General features: G+C 38.4%; 1 long non-coding RNA gene across 5 annotated transcripts in view; it reads right to left on the reverse strand.

Moving 5' to 3' along the window:
• LOC107196205 overlaps positions 1–25,881 on the reverse strand; it is a 53,556-nt gene that overhangs the window by 3,215 nt on the left and 24,460 nt on the right. For all 5 annotated transcript variants that reach the window (XR_001517578.2, XR_003048566.1, XR_001517577.2 and 2 more), the window contains 3 exons: positions 16,594–16,694; positions 6,244–6,301; positions 308–487 (listed from right to left, as the gene is read on the reverse strand). This is a non-coding gene — a long non-coding RNA (uncharacterized LOC107196205). The remainder of the gene's footprint in view (positions 1–307; positions 488–6,243; positions 6,302–16,593; positions 16,695–25,881) is intronic.

A 25,881-nucleotide genomic window follows, 5' to 3' on the forward strand; every position in this document is an offset into this window, starting at 1 on the left:
ATAATGAAAAACTTCTAATAATCTCTTGAATCAGTTAACTAGTGATGGATAACAAAGCACCCAAAAACAGTGGCTTAAAATAATAAGCATTTTTATTACTCAAAAGTTGATGCGTCATCTGGGCAATTTTATTGATTTGGGCCAAGCTCCTCTGACTTTTCTTGGGTCTGAAATACTGACCATATACCCTCATGAGTATGCAGTTGCTAGTGGGTCAGGCTGGTCAAGGATGATCTCACTCACATGCCTGGCAATTAGCAAGTTATTAGTTATGGTGACATGGATGACTGGGCCACTGATCACTTACCCAGTAAGTGAGCTCAGGTTTGTTCTCATGGTGGCTGAGCAGGATTTCGAGAGAGAGAGAGAAGTACGCAAGTCTTCTTGAATTGGTGCAATATCACTTCCATCTCATTTTAATGGTAAAAGCAAGTCACAAGGCCAGCCCAGGAGCAAGGAAGTAGATCTTACTTCATGATGTTATAAGCTGTAAGGTCAAATTTCAAAGGGAGGGATGAAAACTTAGGAGTGTTTTTGCAATCAGTCTACCATCTCTCTTCATCCTTAAGCTTCTGCTCAGATGTCTCTTTTCCTTCACATCCAAACTTCTAGAGAGGATTGTCCACTTCTTTACCAGCCAGCCACTCCTTATACCTAAGATGACCTCGCCTTACTGCTATCTCCATTTTGATGAAACTGCTCTCTTTAAAGACAACAATGTCTCAAACATGAAATACTGTGAACTACTTTCAGCTTTCATCTTACTTAACCTTGCTGCACAGTTTGACCTATACGGTCATTCCATCCTGCTTCAAACTGTCTTCTCTTAACTTTCATGATTCACTTTCTCCTGGCTCCCCTTCTACCCCTGGACCATTCTTTCTCAGATTGCTTGGCCGGCTCATGTTCTTCTTCTGACCAGTCAATGTAACTTTCTGTTTTCCCACTTTTTTCTCCTTCTCATGCAAAACTCTTTTGTAATCTAATCCAGTGAAATGGATGCTGCCTATTTGCATCTTTACTCCAACTTATCCGTTGACTGCAAGGAAGCAGTGTCAGTGCCTACTAGACGTAGCCATGGGCTCCTCAAACGCAAAGTGTGTCTAAAATTGAGCTTAATATTTTTCTTCCAAAATGTGATTTTATCTTCACTTTCTCCCAGAGCCCCAGGAAACAGGCTCAACCAAGTGGGTTGGGGTTATGACAGGGTCCAGGCCCCAGGGCCCTGGGAATCTAGATGGATGCCAGAAACAGGAACTTACAATGAGTTCTATCATCAAAGCTCAGTTATCCTAACTGAGGCACAGAGAGTAATGGGAGGCAAGGGGCAGAACTATATTTTAGGGACTAACACAGAAGTGTGGTGCAGTGTGATGAGGTATTGCTTTCAGGTGTTTTCAGGGAAGGAAGAGGCAGGAGTCAAGTGGGTAGCAGTGGGGGGTAAAATATTTATTATAATATTAGTTATCTGAGTCCTTATGGTTACAAAGTAAGTAGATGAGAGAGGATTTCTTGAAGTCAGTGAAAGTGATGGTACGGAGTCACTGAGTGATGTGCTGTGCCCTATCTAAATTCCCAGCCCACAGAATCAATGAGCAAAATACTTTATTGTCGTATGCTACTAAGCTTTGGGGTAATTGAGTCCACAGACTTAATTCCTGGAACATACCTATTTTCATAAGTTTTAGTTTCAATTTTAAGAAAAAACGCCAGTTGAAGTCGGGAAACCCAATTTAGTAGGCTGTCTCCTCTTCAGGGGCAACAAAACAAGTCTGGAACAAAGAGTACCCCAAGGCCTGTTCCAGGACTAGAGATAGAGCAGCCTTTCCTACCAACTATGGGACACTAAGAACTCATATCGGAGGGGCTCAAGCATGGAGTGTCATCAGCCCAGAAGGTACAGAGCATAGCAGTGAAGGAGCAGGCCTTTGCAGACAGACACACCAAGTTAGAATCCATTTACCGGCTGGATGATCTTGAGCAAGTGACTCAGTTTTTTTCTTAACTCAATTTTCCTGTAAATTGGGAATAAAATGAACACTACCAACTTCACAGGGTTGTGTGTCAGGTGGAGAGAAGGTTTATAAAGAGCTCAAGACAAGGTGCAGAATGTAAGTCCTCAATATACACCATCCCGACTCGTTGCAAAGGGAGTGCGGGAGGCTCTGCCCTTCGCCTGCACATGGGGGAATGTGTGCTGGAAGCTATAACTGGAGACAAATGCATCTGGAAGAAACACGAGCCAATGTAATAAAACAATCAAATGAAAAATTTGCAGATGCTTATTCTTTTCACTTGACTGAGGAAATTCAGGCAAGTAATGTTTGGGAAGGAATCTGAAGCAAATAGAATGACGTCTAGCGTTCCCTTATGTCAATGTCATGTGAGCCCACAGCCTCCAGAGCCATTTTGGTCATGCTAAGAAGACCAGGCCCAGCATGCCTCATTAAAAACTTTCCCAAAAATAGCTTGCCCACCCATGAAAATCTGTTTTCCTCTCCCTTCCTGTGAAATCACCGCAGTGGCCTCTGAATGGAGACTCTCGAGTAAACAACATTGAAGTATAATTAATAATGTTCCTTCCTCAGTTTCCTACTTTGTTGTACACATTAGTGATATTCCACCATTCTGAGAATTCACTGGATGGGAATACCCACCCCTCATCCCAGGCTTAGTTTGTTTATTCCATTTTCTCCTTCCTCAGAGGCAGCCAGCAGAAACTTTCTAGAAAGCAGAAATAGTTTGAAAGCCATCAAGCTTCCCTCCGGCACTTTGACTTCCCTAATGTCCTTTTAATGCGGATCGTCTTAGTGTGGGTGCCTCTGTCCAAGAAACCAAAAGAGAAATATTTCTTTTTGAAGAAAATTGGAATCAATTGACCTAGAAGTCTTAGTCTTAGAAGAACTGAGAGATAGTGACATGGAGACTACACGGCCAGGCAGTGACTTAGTGATTCGAGAGGCTTTTTTTCTCTTCTAACTGGCATATCAGTTGTCACAGGCTTTCTGCATTGTGACATCTTGTTTTCCTTAGTAAAATAATTTTTTTTTCATTTGGAATTCTCATTTTTTCATTATTGCTGACAGTGCTATCAGAGCCCCCTTCACAACCATATCCCTATTTCTGTATCGATTCTTGGTACATTATCCTGACTCTAAGCTACCCAAGAAAGTCAGAATCTGCACCAAGTCTGTCTCCAGGGTACTTGCAAAAATACATTTAGCCTGCCCTATTTCCTCTTTGCTATTGTCTTTGATATGGGTCTCATCTAGCAGTCTTTGTGTAAGGCAAAGACTCATTCTGGGGTTATTCTTTGCATTAAAAAAGAAAAAGTGTATTATCAGTGAGTATCAATTATAATGAGGCATTTTTAGTGGGGCTTGATAATGTCGGAACTAGGGAACTGTGGCCTCTGAGCTGAGATCCTGGCAGTTGCATTTTATTAACCGGAGTCAGGGTGCTAAGCTGATTTTCAGACTTGATTGACAGAACCCTTTCAGCATAAACCCTGGAAAACTATTACGAGAAAGAATCCTATTGAGGCATTCTGTCTATAATAGTTTTAATGCAGAAATACATTTGATCAGCAGTATGCTGAACTCATATCATTTCTAGAGTGAGTAGCAATGTGGTTCCAGTGTCATTTACCACAACCAATTATGGTACATCCTGACAACATTTAAAACAGAACTGGATTAAGAAAAATGCACTCTCAAGACTGTAGTCTGAAAGGCAAAATACCAGAATTTTCGGTGGATCTCATTTTGCCTCTCTTTTATTACAAGAATAAGCTGAAGAAAAAAAAGGGGAGGGGGTTGCAGGGGGACTGCTTTTATGGTCAAGAGATTGAAAGAAATCATGAAAAGCAGGATACAATTGCAATTCAGTGGCCCATTCTTTTCTTTAGTACTCTTTTCCATTGCTCACATCTTTTCCTACATAGAAGATTTGGACAGTCTTTCTTTAAGCATCAGATTCACTTCCCAAAATCAAACAATGCATTTCTTAGCCCTCCTCACCATTCTTACCCTCCACAAAAGGCACTAGTTCTAATGATATAAAACATCAGCCATAAAGTCATTGTTGTGTTCAGAAGGTTATACTCCAGTAGCAACATTGACTGATCTATGGACCAACAGAAAGATGTCTTCTAGATAATTCACATCTTAAAAGGACCAAACAGCCATTGTTATCTTCTGAATTAACCAGGCACAAATTTCATTAAGATGGTACACTTGAAATTCCTGTCCAAGAAATCAAATATCAAATAGTTTTCTTTTTCTGTTTTTAATAAGCTTTATTCAGTCATTAGAATATAAAAGTAACACACAAAAAATCTAGAGGAAAGCAATGAAAAATATGGATATCACCCAGAAATAAGCACTGTTGATATTCTGTCATCACCCACACACATATTTAGAAACAAAAATGTTATCAAATAATACATGCTGTAGTGTAATCTGCTTTTGGTCATTCAGCAATATGGTGTAAACATTTTTCTATGTCAATAAATATAGATCTACATCACATATTTAAAGCTGCAGAATATTATTGTATTATCATTATTTTAATTAATCCTCTAATATTCAGGATCCCCTCCTTTTGTTCCTCTTTTAAATAATATTGCAATAACATCCCTGTACATGAGTGATCCTGAAACTTTAATGTGACCAAGAATTATCTGGGGTATTTTACATATATGGATGCATGGGCCCCACATGTAGAGATGCTGCTTCAATAAGAAAGGCATAAAATCCAGCCATCTGCATTTTACCAAGCATTATACGTGATGTTGATATTGGTAGTCCTTGAACTACACTTTGAGAAATATATATCTTTGCAAACTTGTATGATGATGTCCTTAGGATAAAGTTCTAGAAATCAGGCAGTTATTTTGGCAAAGGCTATGCATTGTAGTATTTCAACAATCTACATCATTTGTAGATATCTTGTTGATAAAAAAAGAAAAAAAAAAAGATTGGGTAATGAAAGTAAGTACGTGCTTTAAGGTAGAAAATGTGTCTGAGGTACCGGTGAACAGGATGTCTGTCCAAGAGCCCTCAGAATTAGCCCTTTGGGTGTCTATGGGATGCATAAATCCTCCTTGAGCAACCCCTTGGCTCTTCCACTGGAGCCTGACAATGAGAAGAATTGAGGAAGAATGGGGCAAAGATACAAGGTAAAAGAGGGTTCAACATCTTGGCTGGAGAAGTTGGTTCCTGAGAGGGGAAGTGCCTGCCACTGATATTTGCACAGGAGATTGCTGCCAACAAGGGGTCACCAAGCAAGATAGTTCCATCCCCAAGCTCCACTTACATAAAATTCACATTTGGTTAGTATTCTGTTTTCACCCCAGGTTTTCCAGGAGTTTGAGAGATGAGAGTAAGAAAGAATACAGGTATTTCTCCATTTCCAGGATATGAGCATGCTTAAAAGTATACACACATGCTCACATGAACAAAGGCAGGCACATGTTTCCCTGCTCACAGTCTCCAAACTCTAGAAAGTGAAGATTTCCAGCTAGCTATAAGTTTCATAAAGAAAATAAAGAACAATTCTGCCAAGGCCACAGAAAACATAGAAATTAAATGAGTAGGCATCCAATTTGAATCATAAAAGGGAAAAAAGCTGTCTTCCATTTTGGGGGGTGTAAATGTTATTGAAGTATGATATGCATAGAGGAACGTGTTCAAATCACAAGTTTACAAACTCAATGCATTTTCACAAAGTGAGCATACTGGTAAAAAGCATCCAAATTAAGAAATAGAGGAATACCTTAAGCCCAGACATCCCATGGTGCCTGCTTGCAGTCACTGTTCTCGCCAAAGGTAGCCACCATCCTGATTTCTAACAGTTTTAATTGGTTTGACCTGTTTCTGAGCTTAACATAAACAGAATCATATATGTACTCTTTCAGAACTATTTTTGACTAGATATTATAGATCATAAGTTTAACTTCTCATGTCATGTGCAGACCTGTCCCAATAGTAAAGCATAGATATCGTCTAAAAAGAAATCTTAAAGTATATACTTTAAATAAATCAGTGTCCATTTGTGCCAATGAAATTTGATGGCTTCATCTAAGTTGCCCTTGTGTCTGCCCATAGTAAGTTATAAGAACCTTAAAAGGCTACTCTCAATGTGCACAACAGACAACTTGAGAGGCAATATAATGCAGTGGAAAAAAAAGATTAGCTTTCAAACCATACAGAACTGAGTTCAAATAGAATCATCTCCACTTACCAGCCATACCATCTTCATGAAGTCATGTAATCTCTCTCAGGCTCAGTTACTTCTAAACCTGTAACATGAGAGAAATATCTCATTGAGTAGTTGTGAAAAGTAAATAAGATTGCAAATGTAAAGCACTTGGCATATAATAGGTGATCTATAAGTGTTCATTCTCTTTCTCCTTCAGAGATCAAACCTTGATTAGCCATCAGATTCAGTCTATTATATATGCACAACCTAAATAAATATATTTTCTTTTTCTTTTTCTTTTTTAATAAATATATTTTCAATGGCAACTAATTGAATTCCTAACTAGTGAGCATAAAATTATTTGGAAACCAGGTCTGCGATCCAAGGAAATTTAAAATTGTTGACGCAGTCTTTTTCAGAACTGAGAAAAATGTCACTGTTCATTCTCTGGAAACCCATATGGCTTCATGTCCCTCACATTCCCCACCATGTTGGCCTAGCTGCTTATTTATTAATGATTTACATCATGAAACCATTGTTATCTCAGCTTCCTGTGATGGCCTAAAAGCACACAAAATCATCATTTTCCAACAAGACTACAAAACATTCAAATGCCTGTGCTTCTTGCGAAATTATCATTTTATTAGTGGCCATTATGCCAATCCATCTATAATGGCCTTTTCAATTAGACACGTGCATGATCACGTAACAAGAGGGTGATTTCTGCATTTTCACCAAGTATACATATTAAAATCTCTGACAGATTGCTAATGAGCTGATGTTGGAATTACAGAATAGTCTGTTATCATTTGTCCATTCACAGTTTCCTCACCAGCCCATCTGTGCTCGGAATAGAGCCACCACGGAGCATGCAGGCTGGGACAGTTTCTCCATTTACACCTCTTGCCTTCGGAGGCCTCTGGGAAAGCCCGTCCCTAATTAAAGATTTTAACAAACATATTGCCAGTTTTCTAACACTGTTATTAAACTGCTCTCTTTTGTTAGAAAAGGTGCCGTTTGTCAGCAGTTTGTAGATTTAGATATTTAGTATGTGTTTCTCTAGCCCTGCAAAATATTTGTGTTTTTAGAATAATTCAATTAGTATGCTATGCATGTATGTACCTGCAAGCACAATAAATACACATGGCACATGTGCTATCCAAATCCCATATAATTATTCAGACTCACAAGGACAGACAAAGAAACATGGTGTATTTTTGTGGATACACAGACTTGTCTACAGAACAAGGTGGAATTGAATGCTCTATAAGGTTAGAACTGTTAAAACAAAAGGATCAGATCGAGATCATGGCTCAGATAATTTGGGGCATGAGCACAGTACCTTTTACCTGATATATTTGTATAATTAAGGTACATTGAAAAATAATCTGATTTTCCTGGTAGAATATGCCTAGTTGAGAGGACAGATGTTCCTCCGCACTAACAGTTGAACAATTAGGGCAGTGGTTCTCAGTCAGTGTGGATGTGGTGGGGCTGGGTTGGGAAGGAAGGCATGGAACCAAATACGGAGCCTTGCAATACCCTCTCCTGCCACCACCAATCAATTTGGGTATTCCCAAATTGAGAATCACTGCTCTAGAGCTCTGAGGGAACAAGACTGATGACAGAACTGCGAGCTTTCTGCCCCCCAAAAAGGATCTCAGATCATTAGTTTTGGAAAGAGGTTCATTTTCACTCTCCCCAGGGTGAGTATGGAGAGGTGAGGTCCCTCTGGTAATAAGCTGTGTAAGTTTTCCCAGACTAAAGTGATTCCCTTGGCAAACACTGAGGAGCCTGAGGCCTTTACCGCAAAGGCAAGAAGAATAACTTCCATGGGTCCAGCACCTTGGAGGTCAGAAGGTAACTCTGAATGCTGCTTTGGAGTCATTTCCCTAGTGGCACTGTAACACTGAGGAACTGTGAGATTCATCTCCCAGCGTGGAATGTTTGCGGCCACTTACTGCTCTGAAATTTTAATGTAAATTTTGATACTTTGATTTAAGCCTTGAATTAAATACAAGTGAGTCTGAAGAAGATACCACAAATCATAAGGCAAGGTCCATGTCCTGAAAGAATTTGCACACTAGAGAACTAATATATACACATAAAAACCATATGCTCTACCTAACATCACAGGGTAGCCAATGCTAAAAGCTGGATGATTGGCACAGATGCAGGGGCGTTCAGAGGCCGGAGACATCACCTCTAGAAAGAATGAATCAGGGAGGGTATGACTCAGTGCTTGAGAGAAGGAGAGAAGACATTGTGAGCTGGGAAGACAGTGGGAAAGGATAGGAATATTTGGGGGATCTTGAACAGATTGCTTTGGCTAGGGAAGAAGTTTGTGGCAGGACAGTGAGAAAGCACGGTTTCAAGGGAAAAGAGCCACTCTGTCAAGGCTAAAGACCTGTATGTTATCTTTTTTTTTTTCTTGTCAATTAGTTTATTTATTTTCCTTTTTAAATAGACTTTATCTTTAGAGCACTTTTAAATTCACAGCAACTTTGAGCAGAAAGTATAGAGAGTTCGCATACACTCCCCATCCCCACACACGCACAGACTCCCCTACTATCATCTCCCACTGGAATGATACATTTGTGACAGTCGATGAACCTACCACATTATAATGTCAACTGATGAACCTGCATTGACATATTATTATCACCCCAAGTCCATAGTTTACATTAGAGTCTACCCTTAGTATTGTGCCTTCTATGGGTTTCGACAAATATATATTGACATGTATCCACCATTAGAGCAATACACACTAGTTTCGCTGCCCTAAAAATCTTGTGTGCTTCATCTACTCATCTCTTCCTCCCTTCGAACCCCTGGCAATCACTGATTTTTGCCTTTTCCAAATGTCATATAGTTGGAATCATATAGCATATAGCCTTTTCAGATTGGCTTACTTCATTTAGTAATATTAGGTTACTAATATTTTAGGATATTTAAGGTTATTCTATGTCTCATCACTGCTTGATAATTCATTTCTTTTTAATGCAGAATGATATTCCAATGTCTGGACATACCACAGTGTATCCATTCACTTACTGAAGGACATTTGGTTGCTTCCAAGTTTTGGCAATTACGAATAGAGCTACTATAAATACCTATGAGCAGGTTTTTGTGAGGACATAAGTTTTCAATTCCTTTGGATAAATACCAGCCAGTGTGTTTGTTGGATTGTATGGTCAGAGTTCACTTAGTTTTTTAAGAAACTGCCAAAATATCTTCCAAACTAGCTGTACCGTTTTGCATTCTCACCAGCAATGAATGAGAGTTCCTCTCTAACATTGGGTATTAGCAGTGTTCTGGATTTTGGCCACTCTAACAGTGAGCAATGGTATCACACTGTTGTTTTAATTTGCATTTTCCTAATGATATATGATGTGGAGTATCTTTTCATATATTTATTTGGGATGATAATAATATGTCAATGCAGGTTCATCAGTTGACATTATAATGTGGTAGGTTCATCGACTGTCACAAATGTATCACTCCAGTGGGAGATGCATCTATTCGTATAATCATGTGATTTTTCTTAGTATAATTATATGATGGATTACATTAATCAATTTTTGAATGTCGCACCAGCCTTGCATAACTGGGATAAATCCCATTTGGCTATGAAGTATAATTCTTTTTATACATCGTCAAGAGATTGAGAATTGGTACAATTTCTTCCTTAAATATTTGGTAGAATTCACCAATGAACACAAGATTTAGTTCATTTCTCTATGTTAATTCAGATGGTCTACTTCTTGTGTGAGTTTTGGCAGTTGTACCTTTTAAGGAATTTGTCTATTTCATCTTAGTTATTAAATTTATGGGCATAGAGCTGTCCATAGTATTTCTTTACTCTTCTTTTAATATCCATTCCTAATATTAGTAACTTACGTCTTTTCTCTTTTATTCCAAAATGTCAGTCTGGCTAAAGGCTTATTGATTTTATTGATCTTTTCAGAGAACTAGCTTTTCTTTTTGTTGATTTTCTCTATTGATTTCCTGTTTTCAATTTCACTGATTTCCAATTTAATTTTTACTATTTCTTTTCTTCTGCTAACTTTATGTTTAATTTGCTTTTCTTTTTCCAGTGTCCTAAGGTAGAAGTTTAGATTATTGATTTTAGATCATTATTCTTTCTAATATGTGCATTCAATGCCATAAATTTCCCTCATAGTACTGCTTTCACTGCATCTCACAAATTTTAATAAGTTGTATTTTCATTTTCACTTAGTTCAAAATATTTTCCAATTTCTCTTGAGATTTAATCACATGTGTTATTTTAAAGTGTGTTATTTAATCTCCAAGTATTTTGTGATTTTCCAGCTATCTGTTATTGATTTCTAGTTTAATTCCATTGTAGTTTGAGAGCATACATTGTACTATTTCTAGTCTTTTTAATTTTTTAAGTTGTGTTTTATCCTCCAGAATGTTGTCTATCTTGGTGTATGTTCCATGTGAGCTTGGGAAGAATGTGTATTCTGTTGTTGGACGAAGTGGTCTATAGATGTCAATCATATTCAGTTAATTGATAGTTCAACTATGCCCTTACTGATTTCATGCCTGCTGGATCTGTCCACTTCTGACAGAGGACTGTTAAAGTCTTACTTACAATAGTGAATTCATTTATTTCTCCTTAAAGTACCATCAGTTTATGTATTTTGATGCTCTGTTGTTAGGCACATATACATTAAGGATTGTATGTCTTCTTGGAATACTAACTCCTTTTATTAGTATGAAATGCCTCTCTTTGTCCCTATAATTTTCCGTGCTCTGAAGTTTGCTCTGTCTGAAATATAGCCACTCCAGCTTTTTAAAATTTAGTGTTATCATGATATATCTTTTTCCATACTTTACTTTTAATCTTTAAGTTTATTTATATTTAAAGTGGGTTTCTTGTAGACAGCATAGAGTTGGGTCTTGTATGGGTCTCTGACAATCTTTGTCTTTAATAATTATATTTAGACCACTGATGCTTAAAGTGATTATTGGTATAGTTGAATTAATCTCTACCATATTGTTACTGTTTTCTATTCGTTGTCCTTGTTCTTTGTTCCTATACTTGTCTTCCAGTCTTTTGCTACTTTTTGTAGATTTAATTAAACATTTTATACGATTTCGTTTCTCTCCTTTCTTAACATAATTATACTTTAAAAAAACTTTTTAAGTCGTTGCTTGGAGTTGATAATATATATTTACAACTAATCCAGATCCACTTTTAAATAACACTATACATTTTAATAAAATATATAACTAATTCCTCTCTCCCAATCTCTTATATCATTGCTGTCATTCATTTCACTGGTAAATAAGTGTATGTATGTGCATGTGTATATATATATTATATATACATACATACACACATAAGCATAATCGAATACATTGTTGCTGTTATTATTTTGAACAAACTGTTATCAGTTAGATTAAAAATAAGAAAAATAAAGTTTTTATTTACTTTCACTTATTTCTCCTCTAATGCTCTTGCCTTCTTCATGTAGATCTATGGTTTTGACCTATATGAATTTCTTTCTCTCCGAAGAACTTCTTTTAACATTTCCAGCAAGATAGGTCTACTGGCAACAAATTCCTTCAATGTTTGTCTGGAAGAATCTTTATTCCTCCTTTCCTTTTGAATGATAATTGCACAGCACTAGATTGGTGTTTTTGTTTTGTTTTGTTTTTTTCTCTCTCGGCATTTCAATTTCTTCTTGCTAGCTTTATTTTTGAAAAGTCAGATGTACTTTTTTGTCTGCTCTCTTAAAATATTTTCCCTTTTGCTGTCTTTCAAATTTTTTTCTTTATAATTTTCTGCAGTTTGACTATACTATGCCTAAGTGTAGTTTTTCTTCTACATTTATCCTCCTTAGTATACTCTGAGCTTCCTAATCTGTGGTTTGATGTCCAACATTAATCTGAGGAAATTCTCTGTTATTGTTGCTTGAAATATTTCTTCTCTTCCTTCCTTACTCTTTTTCTTCTCCTTCCAGTATCCTCATTACACTTTTTGTAGTTTTCCCACACTTCTTGAATATTCTAGCCCATTTTTTCCATCTTTTTCCTCTTTACTCTTTAGTTTTAAAAGTTTCTATTTACATATCCTCAAAGTCAGAGATTCTTTCCTCAGCCATGTCCAGTTTATTAATGAGCCCATCAAAGACATTCTTCATTTCTGATAGTGTTTTTGAAATCTCGCATCTCACCTTTTATTCTTAAAATTTCCATATCTTTGCTTACATTATCCACCTGCTCCTGCATATTGTCTACTTTTTCCATGAGAGCCCTTAGCATATTAATCACAGTTTTTTTTAAATTCACAGTCTTATCATTCCAATAGCCCTGAGATATCTATGTCTCATTCTACTGCTTACTCTGTCTCTTCAATCTGTATTTGTTTGTTTTTTCTTTTACTATGCCTTATAATTTTTTGTTGAAATCCAAACACGATGTACTGGGCAAGAGGAACTGTAGTATGTAGGCTTTCAGTGATGCAGTGGTAAGGTGTGGGGTAAGGGGAAGCATTCTATAGTCCTATGATTAGGTCTCAGTCTTTAGTTAGCCTGTGCCACTCAACTATGGACTTCACAAATTTTGCTCTTTCCCGCCCCCCCGCCTCCATCCAAGGTAGGACAGGATAACTGGAGAGGACTGGAGTTGGTTATTTCCCTTCCCCCAGGTTGGTTAGGCTCTGTCAAAACCACAACAGGTTAGTTAGGCTCTGGTATATAGTTTCTCTTAAGAAGAAGCTTTATTAAGAAGGATAGAATGTGCTGGTGTATCTCAATATGGCCACTTTCCCCCTCTCCTTGCCAGAAGCACAAGGTAATTTTGACTTTTCTCCAGTCTTCTCTGTGAAAACCTGATAGAGCTCCAGGTATAAGCTTGCAGCAATTTGTCAACTGCAGTTCAAGTTTTCTTACTCCAGCACTGGTTTCTGCTCAGGTAAATTGTGATTCTCTGTATCTGCCTATCTGTCTCTCCAACTTTGGAAGCAGTGGTTTGCCCTGAGATCTCTCTTCTCTGATGGATCTAAGAAGAGTTATTGATTTTTCAGCTTTTAAATTGTTGTTTGGACAAAGTGGTAACTTCCACGATCCTTACATGCTGGACTGGAATCCAGAAGTCTATACTTTATCTTTTAGGCAGCATGGAGTTAACAAAGAATGGGTAGGTTGAGTAACTGGTTGGTAGGTTGGTTTTTAACAGTAAGATGATCAAAAGTTATTGCGTAATGAATTTTGGAATCTAGGCAGCAAGGCAACTTTGCTGTCTTAGCTGGCTGTAATCTGATCTAAAATCTGACCAAGACCGGGACCTGGATCTACTCAATGTGTTACTGGTTCTGGGGAGTCCTGGAACTCCTGGGCCTTGGTTCTTGGCATCCAGTTGACAAAGAATTGAAGGCAGGTGCCTAGAAATTAATTGTATGCAAGCTAGCTTTATTAAAAGCGAAAGTACACTTTTAGAAGGGAGAATAGGCTGCCAGGAGCGATCAGCCTTGAAGATAAAGTAGGCTCACTCTCAAAAGGGAGAACAGGCTGCCAAAAGTGGTCAGCCCCAAAGACTTCTGCCAAGCAAAAGACTACCTCAGAAGGGAGAGCGGGCAGGCTCAAGGGAGAACTGCCCCATCGGTCATGGGTTTGGGGATTTTATCCATTAATTTAACCAAGGGGTAGAATATTCATAATTTTGGGTGGTCATTTCGTAGAAAAAAAGGTGGATTTTTTTTCCAGCCAGAATTAAGAAAATGCTCCTTTTCTTACCATGTTTGGGCTTTTCAGAACTGTCATGGCATCAGATGCATGATGGGTACAGCTTTAACAGCAATGTTAATTTATTATAATGATCATATAATGAAGCAAAGGTAAATTCTAGGTCACACCAGCTGTCCTTCTTGTGCATGCCTATGTTGAGGACTTTCCCTATCTCCTTTAACTTTCCTCTTTAGCAGGAAGTTTTAAACTACAAAACTGTTTCACTATGTCAAAGGTATTGTTCAAGGCTGTTTTTCATTTTAGTGTCTCTAGGAACACTAAAATGTGTCCTGATAACTCCTACCTCAAATGGGTCTTTCACCTTTCAACAGGCTGACCTGGACATGATATTTTTAATCATGGCCATGGCAGAGAACAAGAGTGCAAACAAAAATGTGCAAGCATTTCTTTAAGTTTCTCCTTGTATCACATCTTCTGTCATCCCATTCACCAAAGCAAATCCTATTGTTGACGTCAGCCTCAGGGGTGGGGAAATGGGCTCTACCTCTTGATAAGGGAACTGCAAAGTCACATGGAAAAGGATAAAGAAGATACAGGAAGGGGTGAAGAATTTAGGTCATAAACACAATCAGTTTACAACATCTGGATTCGAATCCCAGCTCTCTCACCATGTGACCATGAGTAAAGCACTTGAAAACTGGCAGAAAAAGAGTACTATCTCTTAGCATGTTTATTTGTATTAAATAAAAGGACCCATGTAAAACATTTATCATAGTGCCCAGCCTACAGAAGTAAATAAATATGAAGGCATTGTGTTGCATGCACTGTGGTGGCAGAAAGATGAATTGGGATATATATGGTTACTTGGGGCTGTGGGCCTGTACCAGTGATGCAGGACAGGGCAAATTCCCTGAGTAGGATGGGGGGCCAGGGGCGATTCAAGCCCTGAACCGAAAAAAAAAGGCTTCTTGGCTGAGCGCGAGAAAGAATTCAAACACTCACGAAAGTCAGAGACAAAAGAAAAGTTTCTTAGAGAAGTAACATTCAGACAGACAGAGCATGGTCTCCTCTCAGGGGCAGAGAGTGAGAGAGACTGAGAGAGACTCAGGAGGACAGAGATAACAGAGATGGGAACAGTGAGAGAGACAGAGTAAAGACGCTGAGAGGGACTAAGAGAAAGACACTGAGAGGGACCCTGAGTGTTTGGGGAATTCAGTTTATATATCATTCTTTAGTTTCTGTGAATTATAAAGACTTTGTTTACCTGTTTTCCTTTGATATGAGCATACAGTGAGAAAGGATGAGTGTGTAGCTGAAAAGGCAAGAATATGTAGCATGAAAACCCTGCTGACAATTCCCAGCCTTTGATCTATGGGTTCCCCATAGTTTTAGCCATAGGGAATGAACGATTTTATTTTGTGTAGGGCTCCACTCAAAGACTCTGTTTTCCCTTCTTAGTGTGAGTAAATGATTTGTTAGTAATCCCAGCAGAAATCTTCCTTTGTTCTGCAGGTTTCTTCCTGGTCTAGGTGTAGGGCTGTTCACCATATTGCAGTCTCTGAATATAGCTTTGTTTTAGCTCGTTAGTGCCTCCTCCTTACATTACTAGGGTGATGTTGGGGAGGAACACTTTGGGGAGGAACAATAAAAAGATGAATCTTTAGAATAGGTGTCTGTAGGGCTGGGTAATTAGGACAATGGTGAAGCCATTGACAGAAGCAGGAGAACCAGGAAAGTTTCTGGCTTGGGGATGGATGACTAGATGTCTACTCCAGCTGCATCTCTAGCCTAGTCTCTGAGAGTTTCATGGAAAGGATGTGGAAACAGAGTATTCGATGACTTTGCTCAGCACGGCACAAAACACAGTATTTAACAATCAACAAAAACAGGATTTTCATTTGGAAAACCTGTAATTACTTACTATTTCTTCTGTATACGGGATTATCACTCTGAAGAACTTTTGGAAAGAAGAGTCTCCATTAGTCTGATTTCCAAGAGAGACATTCATTCAGGACTGTGTGGCACATTTGACCACAGTCCCAGGGGAGAGGTGATTGTCCTTATATTCACAATAAAATTTGGTTTTCAAGGTGCCAGAGGTCAGGTTCAATAGAAGTGTTTCTTACCCAATCTTCTGGCTCTAGTTTTTTATAGTAACTTTTAGTCTATTGAGAGTTCACTTATAGTAGAATAATTCCAAGTGCTAACTCCAAAGAAGACTCTCACAGCTTATTAGCTTAACCAATTGCCAGCCAAACAAAACAGCACATTTCCCACATAGAATGATTTAGCGCAGCACGACTAGGATAAATAATGAAGGCATTTGTTTATGCCTACTTACAACATTCCTCGTAGGCAAAAAGGGGACCAAAACATCATTCTAAGCCTAAGAAGGCAGCCAGTGCAGGCTCATCAAAAATATGCATTTTCTTTTGTAGTCAAAGAGTATGAGTTTGCTCTGCTTCACCTTCTGGCCTGGGCTCCTCTGATATCCATGTAATTTAAATGAGAAAGTCATTCTAGGGAGTTGTCACATTTCAAAGAAGTGACCCTTTTTGGATGTTGAAAGGATCCCCAGTGTTTGGGTTCTCTCTGGGGTGAGGTAGTGTCACAGAGTTCTTGCAATGTCATCCAGAGAAACACATCTCAGAAAGTCTAAATAGAAGTTGTTTACCTTGTCTTTTTTGCTTGTTGTGCAAATGGGCCTCAGCATTGGAAACAAGCACATTTCAAACTCAGTCTAAGTCAGAATTCACCACTGCTGTCAGTCAAACCCTGACCAAAAAGAAAAAAAAGGAGTTTTTATTAATTCTTGGAGTTGCCTGACTTTCGCCATGAACTTTTTGGCTAAAACATCCACAGCAACCTCTAAATTGACCCCAAGCTAGTTGGACTCACCTTCAAAGGGCAACTTGGTTGAGGTACTTTATTCCTCATTCTTTCTCCTGAGAAATGGTTCCTCTGAGTCCTCCTCCCCCATTTATACCTGCCCCACACACATACACACCACCACCAAGGAACTCCTGGTCCTCCTGGGAACAGAATCACTCAGACCGCCATGCTGGTCATAGTATTGTATTTCAGGCTGTATCCAGACATGGATTTCCAACCCATCCTGAACTTATACATCTTTACCCTATCCTAGAGCCACTATTTTCCTAACATCCCCACTGGCTCACACTGGGTGAGATTTGTTGAGAAAAGTCCCACCAGAGTCACTCTCCAGATAACCCAATTAAAGAAGACCCCTTCCTCACTTAGGGTTCATCCTACGATAATGGCTTCTGTCTTTGTGGCACAGAGCTTCCTGGACTTTCTCAACTACTCAACTGGAAATGCTCTCTCCCCGTTTTATCTGCCAAAATAGGTTTAAAGAGAGAGTGCCTGGTTTCTGGATCCTAGGAAGGTGTTAAATATCTCTGCTGCTGGGAATCCAGCTAGAGATATTAACATCTTCCTCCTGGCGCAAGAGTGGGTGTTAATGTTCTCGCTGTCAGGACGGCTTTTATCCAGGGCCTTTCCTCTAGTCAGAGCACTCAGCCAGGCCAGAGCCAGGAAAGCAAGTCAAACCAGACTGGCCTCCTGACACTGAGGAGCCTCATTTGGTGAGCACTAAAACAACTCCATCTTTTTAATCACTGCTAAAGCTCCTTGAAGAGGAAGACAGTTTCAAAGACAGAGAATATAAAAGACATGGAAAACATTACTTTTAATAATAATAAATTTGCATAGTATTCTAATTTACCAAAGCAGTCTCACACAAAAATAACACAATCCTTTTACTGAAGGTTTACTTAACAAACATTGATTCTTACCAGGGCCCTGAAAGGCAGTTATTGGTATTGTTATTTTACAGATGACTTTATAGACTCAGAGAGGGTAAATAGTGGGGACCCTGAGTACTGATCTCTGTTTGGCTACGAAGTCCTTGCTCTTAATTAACCACAGCCCCCTATTGGATTGCTAATCCTGACAATAACCTGTGAGAGAGCTAAGGCAGGTGCTATTTTATAGACCAGAAGCTGAGGGCATTTTGACCAAAACAAAAAGTAGAAGCTTTCTGATTTTAGCCCAAGTCTGACTGAGTCCAGATGAATGTTTACTGTCTACCAGACCACATTGTGGATGATCACCTCCCCCAAGGCTTCGTCACTCATTCATTCTTTCAGACAACATATATTTACTTCTAGTAAGGAACTGTAAAAATTTTTAGGTGTAATGGTAGTATTGTGATTGCTTTTTTAAAATAAATTTATTTATTTAAATTAGTTTCAAGTATACAGTACATTGGTTAGACATCTATATTGTTCATAAAATGATCCCCCCCATTGCTCCCTCCCTCCCCTGGCCCTCCACTTAGCCATTACATTAATGCTAACTTCATTCCCTCTTCCATGCTCCCTGTGCCCAATTATCAACTACTAATTTGTACTTCTTTAACCCTTCACCCCATTCTCCCAGTCCCCCAACCCCCTTCCCCTCTGTCCGTCACCATATTGTCCACTATATTTGTGTCTGTTTTGATTAGTTTGTTTTTTGTTCCTTAGATTCCACATATAAGTGAAATCATATGGTATTTATCTTTCTCTGTCTGACTTATTTCACTTAGCATAATAACCTCTAGGTCCATCCATGTCATTGCAAATGGTAAGATTTCATTTTTTTTAATGGTTGAGTAATATTCCATTGTATATATGAACCATAATTTCTTTATCCAATCGTCTGTTGATGGGCATTTGGGTTACTTCCATATCTTGGCTATTGTAAATTGTGCTGCTATGAATACTGGAGTGCACAGATCTTTACAAATTATTGTTTTGGTTTTCTTTGGAAAAATACCCAGAAGTGCAATTGCTGGGTCAAAAGGTATATCTATTTTTAATTTTTTGAGAAGCCTTCATACCGTTTGCCATAGCGCTGTAGCAATTTGCAATCCCACCAACAATGTATGAGGGTTCCCTTTTCTCCGCATCTTTGATTATGTTTTTTTTAAGCATTCTTATTTTTTAAAGATAAGTATTGAAAAATTATAGACTTACTAGCCCAGGTATTTACAACCTCTGAGGCCCTGGTTATGATGCATATCTAAACATCTTGCCAATGCCTCATCATTTAAAATTATCTATTACATGGTCATTAAAAAAATCTCAATAAACCAAAAAACCAAGACTTTAAATTTGCTTTTCTGCCATAGCTTAGATTTAAAAATATGAGGGAGAGGGAGGGGTTCCGGTGAAGTTATATCTTTCTTAGGACGTTTTTCGATAGTTGTATGCAATCTTTTAAATTGTAATTGCATACATGAAATTCTCAGTAAGCTAATAAAAGTAATAACCATTTTCTAAAAAACAAATAAAACAAAAGCAGTCATAATATGTGCTTCAGGAAAACTTGCTACTTTGGGGGAAGTCATTTTTAATTATTTTTATAGTGAAAAATCCCTTTATAAAGTGGGGAGTTTGAGTTTGAGTTTGCCTATAGTTTCAGCTTGGGATCTTATGTATTGAATTTCCTTCAAGTGGGGCTCACTGTGAGACTCCTCAAGGACGAAGTGCATCCACTTTTCCCACCTGCTATCTCACACTAGGAGACCAGAGGGTTCTTGATATCACTCTCGATTCTTGCAGATATATCCCTGGAGTGTTTGAATTGAAAACCTCCCAGTCGCTTCCATTTGCCCCATGGCTCCGATAAAGACCCTGCCAGGACTAGACCTTTTAGGGAGGCCCCTTAACTTGGAGAGAGCACCCAGCTCCAGCCAACAGCAAGTGCACACAAAACAATAGAACTATAGTACTTCACTGCAATGCACTTTGCATCCTTGAGCACTCAAGGGGGTAACCTTAATGAGCACAAAATATTCATCTCTAATAAGAACATGCTGTCATAATCACCCTAGATGTGATAAATATCCTAGAGGTTTTTTCTTTGTTAGGTTAATGCTTTTCCACAAGATAATTTAACCGATTCTCTAAAAAAAATAATCACACGTTATCAGGCCCCAATATAATAATATGGTGTGGTTTTTGTTTTAATGTTTTGAATCTTGCCTTAAACAAGTCCCATCCAAATAAATGCTCCCTTTTTTAGCTGGCACCAAAGCTTGTGTTGTTCATTGTAATCAAGCTCCCAGTTGGCTAACTCTTCATCTAACAGTATGTCTTCTGATTTCATTTGAGCAAAATTTATCATCCGCAAGCAAAGACAGAAAATGTGTGAATGTCTAAAGCTTATGTAAATTAAGAGGCCATGCACGCTGGTCCTAAAAATAGTAGATAATTATAGGCATTTCTTCCCCATACAATAATTATAGGCCTCCTGTCATCTTTTCTGTTCTGTATAAGGTCACAGTAGTATTATACAAAATTTACAGTATATTACAAGTTAAAAACACAATAATTAGCAACTGCGCATCTTCAGTACCAGTGATGAATGTTCACAGTAAAAGTAAGAAAAAAAGAGCATTATTTGTTTTATGTGGACAGTACACACTTAAATTTAATCATCAACTCCTGCTATCCAATAGGCAATATTCTCTCACTATTATAATGCTATTTGCCAAGTTCACAGTACACCCTTGGGCTGAATTCATCCTTAATGAAGAGACAGGAAGCCAAATCTCTCACAGTCATCTCAACCAGGTGTACCATATTATTTTAGATTTAATAATTCTGTTGAACATATTGAAAGATAATGAGCAAGCTTAGAGAAAGTGCCAAGGATTATTTTGATCATTATGATCAACGTCTGATACAGAAAAAAAAAATCCTCTCACTAAATAATGCGGATAGTTCAGATGTTTGCTTCTTTAATACATGGGGTAGGGTCATTTTCCTGTACTTGTTTATATCATTTGCAGAGGGGAGGAAGGAGCTATGGATATCATACTTCAGTGGAAAAGAAGCGTTCTAATTAAAAAGAGAGTTTATCCTTAGCTCTTAATTATCCATGCTAACAGGAACAAAGAGGCACAGGTAATACAAAATGACAGACTAGAACTATCATTTCTATTTTGCCTAAGTAGAAAATCAGAGAACCATGCACCCTCACTTCAGCCTTTCCCAGCTCTGTCATGCTGTCAAAAGCTGTTTAAGAAGGATGAGTATTTAGCAAGAACAGGACGAAGAAGGTTCTAGAGGGCCCAGAACCCACTATCATAAAACCCACTCGTGGTTGCCTGTGTCATTTGGTTTCCTCTGCTTTACAGTGTCTCTGACTACGACAGCTCCCTTCCCCACTTGCCGGACTGGTGTCCAAGATGATCCCTGAAAAAAGGAATGCTCACCTCTAGGGTTGTGCTGCCTCAAAAGCAGTTCAGACCCAAAGACGAGCATCCCAAGGGAAAAGTGAGAATTAATCAGAGCAACCATCTGCTTTGTGTGAGAAACTGACTGACCGGATGACTATCTTTGCCATTCCCCTCCTTTTTCCATAGCTGAGAGCAGAACAGTATATACAGCGATTTTGAATAAAGACTCTAGAGTCAGACTTTCTTGGTTGGAATCCCAGTTTTACTCTTCATTAGCTCTATGAGCTTAGATGTATCCTTTCTATGCCTCGGTTTTCACATCTATAAAATGGGAAGGCAAAAGTTGTGAGCATTAAAATAATATATGTGAGATATAAATATAACCACTGTGTGATTAAATGCTCCTTGGCCATAGAGAGTTGCTATGGCAATTGAACAGCCTTTAAAACTAATGTAAAATATTATGATTAAATCATTAAATCATTTAATCATTAAAATAAAATTATTAAGAGCACAAGTTTTGGGACCAGGTAAGTTAGCAACATACACTTATCTGTTCTGAGCTGCAGACTGGCCCATCCAATTGTCTAGTTGGCCCCTCTCTTGCAAACACAGCAGAATCATCATCTTCCTCCATAAATCTGCTTCTCTTGCTCCCCTCCTCAGTGAGCAATACCATCAGAAGGGTGCATCCTTGACCATCATTTCTTTAAACACTGACTTCCAATCCATTAACAGAGAAGACTTTGTGGGTCCCAGGAGAACCTTCCTCCCTTCTCTTTTCTCAGCAGTCTCTATTTCCATTTGCTGAATCATGTGGTTTCAGGAAAGCTCAACCTCCCAATTCTAGGACCAGAACTCATAACCTTGGCTAAGTCAGTCAGAGCATTCCATTTTCCTAGCTTTGATAACCGGTTTGAGAATGGACATGAGACTTAAGTTGGTCCAATCAGAGTGAGGCTTGAGACACTGACTGGGAATGTTGTAACAAAGATGTAGAATTCTTTTTTAAACAGATGTAAAGAAAGAAAATGTAGTTTTGGAGCTGCTGGCAGCCATCTTGGGAGTCTGAGGGTAGTCTATCATACAGTGTATATGGCAAAAGATAAAACTGAGTCAAACAGAAAACAGTCCCCTAGAGCAGGGGTCCCCAACCCCTAGGCTGTGGACCAATACTAGTCCACGGCCTGTTAGGAACTGTACTGCACAGCAGGAGGTGAGCAGTGGATGAGCAAGTGAAACTTCATCTGTATTTGCAGCTGCTTCTCTCAGATCAGTCATTAGATTCTCATAGGAATACCGGTCTTTGGTGCCAGTAAGTTGGGGAATATGCCTTACTGTTAAAGTGTACAGTTGAAACTTATTGCATTTTGTTAACCAATGTCACCATTAAAAAAGAAGTTGAGGAACACTACCCTGGAGACTTCACTGAGCCTTGCTTGAACCCAGCCCTACCTCCACATATTACAGTTACGTAAACCAATAAATTCTCTCTACTTTTAAAGTCAGTTTTTACTACTTGCAACGGAAAGCATTTCAAATGATTCAATCAAAAAGTTTATCTTCTAATACTTCTGGAATCCATTCACTTCTCTCTATCTTCTCCACCACCACCCTGATTCAAACTATCATTATTTCCTATCTGAACTATTGCAATAGCTTTCAATTAGTCTCCCTGCTTCCTTAGTTGTTCCCCTTCTCACTTCATTTTCCACAAGCAGTCAGCAGGATCTTAAAAAAAAAAGAAAGAAAGAAAATATTCAAATGTGATTAAATCATTTCTCAGCTTCAAGTCCTTTAAAGACTTCTTATAGAGATTAGGATAAAGTCTATATCCCTAACAAAGCCAATTAAGTCCTATGTGATTTGGCCCCTAACCTTCCTCAATATCCTCTTCTTATGTCAGTCCCCCTTGGTTTTTAAAATCCAGGCACTATTACCTTTAGTGCCTGGATTTTAAAGATATACCTCTTTAAAATATATATACCTCTTTAAAGATATACCTCTTTTCTGCCTCAGACTTTTTATACATGCTGTTTTATCTGCCAAGGACAGCCTCCTCCCCAGCCAATGACTATACACCCCCAAACATCCTTTTGTTTAATTCACCATTTGGATCTCAATGGTACCCCAAACAAAAGCATCCAGTTTGTAGGTCCCACTGTCACATGTTCCCACTCTCCTGTGCCTCTCCTTCATAGCATCCTCCTATTTCCGATTACTTATTTAACTCTGCTTCTCCCATATCTGTCTCCTTTAATGATATATCATCACCAACTACCCCTGGAACATAGCAGGTACTCAATAAATGGGTTAATAAAATAATCGAGATAAGTACAAATTCTGTCTATGTGACTTTTTAGCTTTATAACCCTGGGCAAACTACTTAACCTCCTTCAGCTTCTGTTTCTTCATCTTTAAAAAATGCAAATGATAACACCCATCTCACAAGGCTATTCAAGGATTAAATTAAATTTGGGCACATAATAAATGGTTAATAAATCTGATAAGTAGGATATTCCAATGCAAGGGTCTCTCGAGTTCTCAGGAGGTGAAAAAGAAACCTAGGAATCAGGTGCTTTATAAAAGAATATAACCTTCCATTAAAACTGGAGTGAGAAGGTAAGTATGTACTGTGAGGGGTTCTTTGAAAAAGGTCCTAAAGACAACTATGCCATTTGAAGAAGCTGGAAGAGTTTGTAAACAGAACACCAGGTGAATACTTGAGGAGAAGATAACGAGTAAATGGTCACATTTATGCTTCTATATAAATGACAAGAATAACCAGACCCTATTCTCTGTGACATCACTTCACAATATGAAGGCTGATTTTCAGCCGTGGGGGTACCCTTATGTAATTTTAAAGTCACCAACAAATATGCCATGGATCCTCCCCATGTATTCAATTGTATGATTTATCTCTTATACTAAACTATGCCTTAAGAAATGTATCTATATTGCCTTGTTTCGTTTAATCCTAAAACTCTACAAAGGCTTCATTATTTACATTTCATACATGAGAAAACTGAGGCCTCAGTTCTCCCCAATTTCCACACTAAATCTTCATAGCATTTCTGATTTGTGATCAGATCTTCTGCTTCCTTGTTCATTTATCATCCTCACCAGATTGTAAATTCCTTGAGGGCAGACACCTTGTTTGTTTTGTACATTTTTTTTGCAAGAGCCCAGATTAGTGCCTGCTGCATATTCATTGTTGTTCAATATTTGTTGGATAAATGCTTCGATTTGAGAGAGCCAAGAGATGAGAATTTAATGTTTGAAATAAAACAGTACACAAGTTAAACTAAACTTTCAGAAAGACTTAGCTTTCTTTGTAACCCACGTGGTATTTCAATATCTAGGAACCGATCAGGAATATACTGATAGCCCATTAAAGAGTCGGTGTTCAATGTGTAAAGATCGGCTTTGCCTCGTGTCCTAAACAGCTGTCTGGAGTTTCTGCAGAGCATGCTCTGTTGAGCCACAGGGCCTTCATTTGTATTAGAAGTGAGAACTAGTTCTAAACTCAAGTTGGATGGGACAAATATATTCTTTTGACTTAATGATATAATATTTTATCAACCACATAAAAAATGAAATATATGTGTTCATTTGCTATTTGAGGAGCTTTTTCGACATGTATGCAAGAGCTATGTCAGCTGCTAACTGGTGATCCTTTTTTGACACCTGTTCCCAAGAGCATTGCATAGATAAACATACTCTATTTGAACAAGACCAATGACAGCAAAATTGCTTGCTTGTCTCTAAAAAGACTCTAATAATGTGCACCAAGGGAGAGGCCTATGGTGTCACAGAATTTCTTTTCCCCAATGTAAACCATAAAATCCATTTCACTAGCCAGAAAAAGCACTTTAAAGTGCATCCCTAGTTAATTACATCCAAAGAGTAATAATAAAATCAACTATTAAATTTTAGAACTTCCTCTTTAAAGTATTAAATATTCGGCAACTGCAACGCAGTTAAATTTCTCTCACAACAATGCTATCCTTTGCTCAGCTAGCCTACGAGAACACTTATGCAAAGGTTTTCTGTGTGCTAGAAAGAGAATGTATTTTTTCTGTGAAGAACTATTTCAAATAAACCCTACGTTTCTGCCAGGTATCTGTGGTTTGTTAAATAACCAATAGCTCAACAGAAACATTCACTTAATAAGAGGATATAACTGAGTCACAAATCCTCTGTAACAATTGATGACATGACCAAAAAAATTGTAAAGCCAAAACAGAAATGTTGAGCCCTGACCCAGTATTTGGAGCCATGACTCAGTTATCTGAGCCCTAACCCAGTATTTGGAGCCATGACTCAGTTGCCTCAGCAGTTTTCAAGATTCGGGTATTTTTTGGCCTTTGATGCCAGTCCACACCAGTGGGAAAGGCACTTGCTGTTCACTGAAGCACATGTCTGTACTTGACCAGGATGAAAGAACTGGGTTCTGTAGAAATCACCCAGGAAGCAGTGACTTTGGCTCCTAGTACACATTTGATTAGGTAGCTAGGAATCTGCTCCCTTTCATTGCTTCACTATCAGATATAAGGAGAACTAAGCTGCGTTCAGGAAGAGAATTCAGAATGTGATCCTCCAAGGCTGAGGGCAGTGGTTGCTGACATTAGTCTACCCTTATGCTATTTGCTTTGCTTCAGTTTCTCATTTGAAAAGCTGACTCTATCTCTATGAATAATGTGGAAGGAGATC

The sequence above is a fragment of the Pteropus alecto genome, unplaced genomic scaffold (assembly GCF_000325575.1).
Source record: "Pteropus alecto unplaced genomic scaffold, ASM32557v1 scaffold25, whole genome shotgun sequence".
Classification (NCBI taxonomy): domain Eukaryota; kingdom Metazoa; phylum Chordata; class Mammalia; order Chiroptera; family Pteropodidae; genus Pteropus; species Pteropus alecto.